The following is a 9,921-nucleotide window of genomic DNA, read 5'->3' on the forward strand; positions in this document are numbered from 1 at the left end:
GGACCCGCGCATCCGAGCCAGGGAAGCAGAGCTTGGTGGATGCCTGCGGGTCACCCTGGGGCTGAGGAGTGGCGAGGGTCCCCGCCTCCGCGCGACTGCACACGAGTGCGAGCCCTACACCTGCTCTTCGGAACACCCGGCAGAAAAGCACGTTTTTCTCAGCCAACACTCCGGCTCTCTCCAGCATGACTCCGGGAGCAACTGGAACCCGGTTTTCTTTGTGGATCTGTCATACTCTCAAGCCATTCCAATCGGACCTTCAGGCATCCTGGGTCCTGGCCTCGACGTTGTGACTTAGTACAAACCACGTTTTCCACCCTAGAAACTACCACCACTGCATTCTCCCACCCCATCTCACAGGAGCAGGCATGAAATAGAAAGATCTGCTCCCTGAAGAGAACCAACAAAAGTAAGAATAACGACATTTACTGAGCCTTTACCATGCACCAGGCACCGGAATAAATACTTAAAATGCAGTCTCTCATTGAATCATGGCAACAACTTATGAGATAGTATCATTATTCCCATTTTACAGGCAAATGTCTGAGACCTCCTAACTGGTCTCCTGAATGTGCCTTGGTTCCCTTCCAATCCATTTTTCCCTGCTGCCAGAATAATCTTTTCAAACTACAAATGTCATCATCTCACCTCCCTGCTTAGAGCACCACATAAGGCTTCCTATTGCTCTCAAAACACCCATATTCTTGCATGGTCTGCCCCACACCTCCATCTGCACTCTGTACTTCAGCCTCATGAGCCTTCTTTCCTCCAGTTCCTTGGAGGAGCCATTCTCCCTCTTGCCAAATGGCTGACCTTTGAATATCCTGTTCCCTCTGTGTGGAATGTCCCCTCCAAACCTGTGTAGTAAACAGACCTCAAATCCACTGTCATGTCTTTAGGAAAGCCTTCTCTAACCTCCCAGAGGGAGTGAGTTCCTCTTAATTATAAACTACGCATCTCTCCTGGACATACCACTTTTTTTTGGTGGTAGTGGCGGAGGCGTTATTGGTTGTTTGGTTAATATTTATTTCCTTAATTAACTGTAAGCTCCAAGAAGGCAACTGAGTCCATTTTTTGCTTACCATTGAATCCCTAGCTCACAGAAGGCGCTCAGTAAATACTAGTATAAGTACAGCAAGAAGGTAAGGTCTTATCTGAGGAAAGCAAGAGGTAGAGCTGGGATTTTAACCTCAGACTGTCTGCCCCCAGAACCTGTGCTGGACTTCCCAGACCTGGAAGGGCTGGGTTTGACCTTGCTTCTTTCCCTCAGTTCCTGCCTTCAGCACTTGTCCTAGATTCAGAGCTCACATATTCCTGTGGGGAAATAAATCCAGAAGGTCAGAAGGCTGCTCACCTGGCTTCAAGGAAGCCCCAGGGACTCCTTGTCCCCCAGCACACATTGAGCGCACAGCCTCCTGGAGGGGGGCAAAGGGGGGGATGGGACTGTAGCTCACCTTCCAGTTCCCTGGCACACTTCCAGCAGTGAACAACAGTGGCTGCCCTGGGCCCCTCTGTCCTGTCGCCTGGATCCCTGCCTAGTCACTCCTCCAGGCCTGAGTTGCCCAGGGAATGGTAAAAGACAGCCTTGCCTTGTCTCTCTAGGATAGGTGCCTCTGAGCTCAGCAAAGCATCAGGACAGGTCCAAAAGTGAGGGCCCCTGGGGCTCCGGCCAGGACAGCTACTTTCCTCTGAGAGGAAGCCAGGCAGGCAGATTCCAACTCCCCATCCGCAGGCAGCTCAGCTCAGTCTTGCAGCCTTTTTGTTGGGGATGGCCCGACAGAAGAAAGGGGCTCTTTTCATAGCGAGATTCCCCCCACACCCCTACCCAGAAAACCAGGAGCTGAATGTCTCTGATTGAACTGGAATTTGTCCATATCAAGTGTTATGGGAAAATAAATAGAGCCTTGGCTGGAGCTGAGAGTCTTTTTGTGAATGCAGAGCTCTTTGCTATAGTGGGGTTTGTGTTCTGCAATTGGATCTATGGCCACAACACCTACTGGTCCCCTCATCTCTCAGAGATCTTCCTCAGCCAGACCGATACCATCACTGCTCTTAAGCATGGGGCAAGGTATGAGGCCAACCCCACTCCCTGTAAACTGCAGACTGCAGACCTCTGGGCAGTTTATCCCATTTGACCAAATGACTTTGAGCAAGTCACTTCCTACCTCTAAGCCTCAGTTTCCACATCTGTAAAATGGATGCAGCAAGATTGCTTATAAAATTGGGCTTTGTAAACTCTGGAAGGCTGTACCAAGGAAAGATCATTATTAATTCTCCATATAGCCCACCTCCCCTGCCCTACTGACCCATCTAGAAAAAACTATAAAATAGTTGTTAAAAGCACAAGTTTTGGAGTTTGATACACTAGGTTTGAATCCCTGCTCTTCTACTTACTAGCTATGCAACTAGTAAGTTACTAAGTTACTTCACCACTCTGAGTTTTAGCTCCTCGTCTAGAAAATGATGCTAGTAATGTATCTACCTCTCAGGGCTGCTCTGAAGATTAAATGAAATAATAATACACATAGCACATTGTGGCATGTAGTAAGGGCTCAGCAGAAGGTAGCTACCGTAATTACCTGGGACAGTCTCAGGATTGCTGAGCCTCAGAATGGGCCCTGGCCTATGCTTCCTCCAAGCCTCCCTACAGACCTGAGTGTCTCGCCCCCTCCCTGGAACCAAGGCCTCCTGGGGTAGCAGCTGGCCTCCTCTCTTCCTCCCTGTGGTGTCTCTGGATTCTGAATTTACCATGTGAAGTAAATTCTGTTTTAAATTCTGTTCTAAAATCCTCAACATCCTGCCTTGGCTGTTAAAGAGGGTATGTCCTGGAAAATTATGCTAGATAAGCTGATGCTGCTTCAGTTAGGATTTTATTCATGTTGTTCTTATTATAAGTGACAGGAAACCAAGTTGAAAATTTCCTAAGCAAAAATGAAAACTTTTTGCTCCTGAAACGAACACAATATTGTAAATCAACTATACCTCAATTTTTTTTTAAAAAAGGAAAACTGTCCCCTTAATTTAAAAGTGCAGGGGTTTCAGGCATGGCTGAATCCAGGGGCTCAAACAACATTAACACTGTGTTTCAACTCTGAGCTGATGCCACTGTAGGCCGGCTCTTCTAGTGTGATGGCTGTCAGCAGCTCCAGGCTTATAATCTGTTCACCTAGAAACTCTCTTTTGGGTCTTCAGGTAACAGGGAGACCTTTGAAAATGGTCTACAGATGAGTGGTGGGGGTGAGAGTCAAGAAAAGTAGATGAGAAGATCAGAGGAGAAAGAGGAGACAGTCAAGGAACTTTCATCCCCCTTCCCTTCCTACCCATGCATATTTTGCTCTGACTTTGCCCTTGGGCACACCCTGGAAGTAATGGCCACTGCCCGGCTCCCCCTTCACTCACCATCTCCATCCTTGTAGCTGCAGAGTCCCCTTCTTCCTCTGGTGCCCTCAGTACCACTCCAAATCCCTCTGGCAGGAAGATTCTTCAAACAGCTGTCCCCTGCAGGTGTTGTATGTCTACCAGGATCTCTGGCTACACGTTGCCCCCAAGTTGACACCCAGCCCTGAAGACTGTCGACTTTGGCAGGTTAACGCAAAGACAAGCGTTACTTCTGTCTTCTTCCTTCAGGGTAATTGCCAGTGTCACCATAGCCTCATAAAACAAGACCGATGGCAGCCCCGCTGGTGTTTTCCAACGTTGGCTAGGTCTTTTGGATCCATTCCTGTCAGCAGTGATTTTGTTTCATTTCCTGGCATGAGGACAGGATGTAATCTCAAAGAAGATAGCGAAAGAGGACAGAAAAGTGTGGGGGGGAGTCTCAGTATCTCAAGCGAGAATGTCTGGTGGAAAGAGGCTTGGCATTGAATCCCAGCTCTGCTCCTTGCTTGCTGTGGGACCATGGCCAAGTTTCTGCAGCTCTCTGAGCCTCAGTTTATCCATCTGGCCAGGTTCTGTGTGGTTTAAATAAGTTAACATGTAAAGCAAAGGGCCTGGCACAAAGTGAGCCCTCGATAAATATGAGTCCTGTTCCTCTTTCCTTCCTCTGTCCAACATAGGTAGAGAGCCTGGAGAAAGGGCGAGAACCAGAGGCCAGGAGAGAGCTCTACCATCTGGAAACAGACCTGTGATGATAGTCTCCAGAAAGTGTAAGATTGACAGGTCTCTGCATATGGGTGCTGTTTCTGATCTGAGAGAGATAGTCTTAGGAGATTGGAAGAACACATTTCTCCTTTCCAGCTCAGGAGAATAGGGGTTTTCAGTCTTAGGAGATTGGAAGAACACATTTCTCCTTTCCAGCTCAGGAGAATAGGGGTTTTCAGTCTTAGGAGACTGGAAGAACACATTTCTCCTTTCCAGCTCAGGAGAATAGGGGTTTTCAGAAGGTCCTGTGGAAGAACCCAAGTCAGGCATTATGGCCTTTCATTCCTACTTCAAGTTCCAATTCTTCTGGTCCTAGAACACATCCTACTAGAAAGCCTGAAACTAAAGGATTCTCTATTTCAGTGAAATGGGAGAAACTAGCAGAGTATGAACCCATTTTTAAAATGTATCTTGGATTTAACTTCTCTAGTCTGAAGTGGTGGAAGATGATAATGATGATGATAGTTAACATTTATTGAGCCCATACTACATTCCAGGTAGTTTTCTAAGAGTTTTCCATGTGTGAACTCATTTATTCTCACAACAACCCTATCCAGTAAGTACTATCTTTTTCTTTATTTACTATATGAGGAAACTGAGGCACAGAGAGGTCAAGTAACTTGTGCAAGGTCACACAGCTATTAAGTGGCAGAGCTGGGATACAAATCCAGGTACTGCAGAGGACATAATGGGAGTCTTGGAGAAATGAACATTATGAAACATAAATCTTTGAGAAATCATTCACTAAGATAAACAGAAAGAATGCATTCTCAGAAAAGTACATTAGGAATACTGAGAGGGGGAATATTGGGTGAGTGAGTCATGCTGCTTGAGTCCCCTTAGTTCCTCGTTGGAAACCCCGAGTGAGGGTTTACCAAGCCTCTTATAGTTGCATCCACATCACTCAAAACTTCAGCTTTGGTGCCTGATGTGGCTGCTAAAAGCTGCCTTCCTCAAGCCAAGTCACCTGGACCTAACATTGGGATTCTGAGCACATATTTTTCCTTTGCCACCATTACCATCTGGCTATATTGTCCACAGTTTTATGCAATGGTCAGGCATCATTTACTGCAGCCGCACTGGCACTGTGTAATGATGACCAGTTTGTGGTCATGCACAGTGAGTTACACACAAGGCTGCAGAGGGCTGAGCCCAGCAGGCCCGGCCAGGGTTCACCACAAGTTCACACTCTTTACCACCACACTCTTCTGCTGGCCATGACTGTGTCAGTCACACATTGCTGGGTCTATCCTCCCTGGGGCATTGGTTCCATTTTCTGCTCAGAAACTATTAATTTTTTTTCAACCACAAAGTGTGTATAATAAGGCAAAGATAGTACCAAAGCTCAGATTTGAGGTAGGCTTGTATTTCTGCTTTTTGCGCTGCACAAGGAAAAGACAGAAAACTCCAAACTATGCCTCAAAGTTATCCTTCAGTCCTAGGATAAAATATAGGATCATAAGACAGTCCAAGTCAGTGGGGTGTGTTAGCTCTTGAAACGACACGTGGTGAAAATTACACAAGATTACAATTTGGGACTGATTGTTCCCCTGCATTCTTTTTTTTTAAATTTGTCTGTCTTGGGTCTTCGTTGCTGTGTGTGGGCTTTCTATAGTTGCCGCGAGCTGGGTCTACTCTTTTGTTGTGGTGAATGGGCTTCTCATTGCGGTGGCTTCTCTTGTTGTGGAGCACGGGCTCTAGGTGAGCAGGCTTAATAGCTGTGGCTTGCGGGCTCTAGAGCGCAGGCTCAGTAGTTGTGGCGCACAGGCTTAGTTGCTCTGCGGCACGTGGGATCTTCCTGGACCGGGGCTCAAACCTGTATCCCCTGCATTGGCAGGTGGATTCTTAACCACTGCACCACCAGGGAAGCACACCTCCCCCCCCCCCACCCCATTCTTTCAAGTCCTTTTTCCTCCTGTCTCAGGAATATGTATCCAGCCTAGCATGGTGCCGAGACCATAACAATGAATGAATGAATGTGGGGGGTGTGTGTGTGTGTCTTTGGACATGGATGCGATTCAGAGAATTGCTGATAGTTTGAAAGGACCTGAAGATCAATGACTTCTCACCTGGTCATTAGTCATTAGGCCAGGCAGAGGGAAGGAAAAGATCTAAACAGATACATTCCGAGAGCTGTTTGAAACAACATGCAATCAGTTGTCAAACCACAGCCCTAGTCCCCAACATCCCATTGGTAACATCTTGTCTTGAATTAGGAGCATTTAAACTCCAAGGTTACTTAAGCTCCAAGGCAGAGGGATGACTGAAACACAGGTGGATTCCATTTACAACCACTAGGTGGCATCTGTTCTAGGAATTGCAAAATGGCTTGTTCACAAGCTGGAGCTTTCGTCAGCCTGGCCTGAGCCAAACTGTCAAGTTCCTGCTGGGTGGATAGAGGAACTTGCCAGGGCCAGTGCTGCCAGGCTTGGTTTACGGAGCCAGTGCCCTGGGAGGGGGCTGGATTCATGATTCCAATGATGAGCTCACCCTATCTAGGGTAGCAGCTCCCTCCCACCACCTCCTCATACTTTTATCTTTTCACCCTTTTAAATTTTCTTTATAGCAGTTATCACACTTGACTTTACTATATGTTTGTTTATCTTCTGTCTCCCCCCACTAGAATCTAAACTCCACAAGAGCATTTTGCTCATTACAGGATCACAGGTTCCTCAATACCTAGCACTTTGTAAGCCCTCAGTATATATGTTGTATAAATGAATGAATGAGCAAACACGTAACAAAGAATTATTAGTAACTAAGGTCTGTAGTCCATTCCCCTAATAAGATACTCTGAAAACCAAGCAATGCTGAGTTATGATCACTGTTTATAGTAGGTGGGTTTAATTTGTATCCCTTTTATTCAGCTAGAGCAACCTGCCTGTGAATGAGTGGTTTCACTTTCTAAATCTATTTCAATCCTGTGTTCTCTGGAAAGTGATCCCTGTTGAGTAGTTATGTCTTTATAGCTGTCAATCACAGGAGCAGCCTTGCTGGGCCATCAGGCCCCTGATGTTGGTCTCCTGTAGGCTGATCAGGACTGCCTGAAGGGAGAAGGAAGCATGTTACCACAAATATCCAGGACACCCCTGAGCTGGGTTCACAAGCCCCTGGAGTAGAAGATGACACAGGGAGGAAGCCTCTCCAAGGCTTCTAATTTCCTGTGGACGGGCTCCTAGTGGCAACGCCCAGGACCTGGATTTGGAGGCAGCTGATGGCTTGCCTAGCAAGAAGGCCACAGGTAACAAGGCTCCCTTGACTTGGTGAGGAAATGCTTTACTCCAGCCTCACCTAATCCATGTGCCTCCCAAATACTGACTAAGAGTGATGTAGACTTTGGTAAGGCTCCTGGGATCCATCCTCCTGTGTGAAAAGCAGCAGAGATACTGACAGCCCCAGTAAGAGGCATGTCTTCTGAGTTGAGGAGGAGATCGAGGTGTGCAGGAGGGAGCCCAGGGTTTCCCGGAGCACAGGCCCACTGGCTGCAGTGGTCTGCAGTGGTGGGCAGCATGCAGCAGCCCTGGTGCATCTTCCTGCAAAGATCCACAATTCCTTGCTCTGTGCGGTGCAGCTGCTGCCTTTCCCAAGTTTCCACATGACAATTATAAAATCACCTGCAAACCTAAATCCAGTGAGTGCCTACAGATGACACACTCAACAGCTCAGAGAATGATTCAGAGGAAGCAATTTTCCAAAGTGAAGATAATCATCTGTTCGTGTGAAAAGGCAAGCACTCTTTTATTAGCATTGGAAGCTCAAGGGAAACGTGGCTAAAGCCATAAAAGCAGCACTTCAGTAAATGGCTCAAGAACAATATCCACAGCTGGAGGGAAGGACATGTACAGATTCCTCTCCCACTCAGAGTTCTCCCACAAAACTTGTTCTCGTGGAAGGAAGGCAAAGCTCAGCTCTGACCTCTTCCTGTTTACTTCATTAACAGCTCCTGTAAGTTCTGTCCTTGTGGCCACACAGGGAACCCCAGAATTCAGCGTTGAATGGTCTTCTTTTATCTATATACTTTTCCCAGGTGACCTCAACCCGTCTCATTCTTTATTCTGTGACATTAAAATTAATATTCCAGCCCTGAGCGCTCCTGGGACTTCATAGAACCAGTTGCCTATTTGAACTCTTTATTTGGATACCTAATAGACATGTCATACTTAGAATGGCCAAAATTAAACTCTTGATCTTCTTTTCTTTTCCAGTGTCTTATTATTGCATAAGAAAGCACCCAAAGCCTAATGACTAAAACAACAATAATCATTGATTTTGCTCACAAGTCTGTCATTTTGGTACGGCTCAACGGGGACCGCTCAGTGAAGCATCAGCTGGAGAATCCATTTCTAAGGTTAACTGGCAAGTTTTGCCAGCTGTCACCTGGGAGTCAGCTGGGCTGTGGGGAGATGGGGAGGGCTTGGTTTCTCTTCACAAGCTGCTATGGCTTCCCCAAGGCCCGGTGACTGAAGTCCCAGTGAGTTTCCCAAGAAGACGAAGTGGAAATTGCCAGTATCTTAAGTCCTGGGCCCAGGAACTAGTAAAATGTTACTTCTGCCATATAAGATTGGTTAATCAGTCACAGATCCCAGGTTCAAGGGGAGGGCAAAAGGCCCCCAACTTTGCATGGAAGGAGCATCAAAGAAGTTGGAGACAGGTTTTTAGATTGTCACATGTCCCAAACCTGCTCCTCCTGCAGTCTTCTCCATCTACCAGTTATTCAGACAACTAGGGGTCACTAGGGACAGTTGCTGGTCACTAGGGACAGTTGCTGTCCTTCCCTTCCCCTTCCACCCAATCACCAGCAAGTTCTGATGACTCTCTCCCAAAACATGTCCAGAATCCTTCTGTTCTCTCCTCTCCACCACTCCCGCCTTACCCAGACAACCTCATCTCTCACTGGATGGCTGCTTGGTTGGTTGCAGTAGTTTGTTAACTGCTCTCTGCCTCTGTGCCTGCTTTCTAAAACCTATTCTTCATACAGTAACCAGAGCTATCTTTTAAAAACAGAAATCAGATCACCCCACTTTTCTGTTTAAACCCCCTCCAAAAGCTGCACGACATATTTAGAATTAAACCCACAACCCTCATTCTGAATTCCAAAGCCCAGTGTGCTCTGGCCCCTGTCCAGTTCCCTGGCCTCATCTCATACCACTTGCCTTCTCACTAGTCTATGATCCACACACATGCTTGTTGCTGCCTGATAGCCTTTGCACCTGGCTTTCCTCTGTCTGGAATGTTCTTCCCCCTGATTTGTCCAAGGCTGGTTCCTTCTTGCCATTTACTTTTCAGTTGAAATACCGTTTACCTAGAGAAACCTCCACAATTCCCAAACCTAAAGAATCCACACCATCATCTGTTATATTAACCTATTTTAATTTTCAACATAGCACTTACTACTAGCTGATACTTTCCGTGTTGATTTGTTCATTGTCTCCTCCCTCTAAAATGTAAGCTCTAAAATGACAAGACCTTGTCTGTCCTGTCACTGTGCATCCCTAGGACCTAGAACAGTGCCTGGCAAAGAGCAGATGTTTGATAACTATTTATTGACTTAACAGGTAGCAACAGTAGCCCCTGCCATCCAGTCTTCCAACAGGACCACAGAGTCTCTCGGAGTGGTTGATGGGTACAGAGAGGAAGCTTCAGGAGGGCCTCAGTGGCTCATGCATGGCCCAGCTCCTGGAGGATGCTTCACAGAGACCAGGTTTATGCAGCCTCCTTCCAACGCCCAGTGTACTGCCATCCCTAGCCTTCTTGTGAAACCAGCAATACAGAATCAGACAG

Source organism: Hyperoodon ampullatus, assembly GCF_949752795.1.
Source record: "Hyperoodon ampullatus genome assembly, chromosome: 7".
In the NCBI taxonomy this organism is placed as follows: Eukaryota; Metazoa; Chordata; class Mammalia; order Artiodactyla; family Ziphiidae; genus Hyperoodon; species Hyperoodon ampullatus.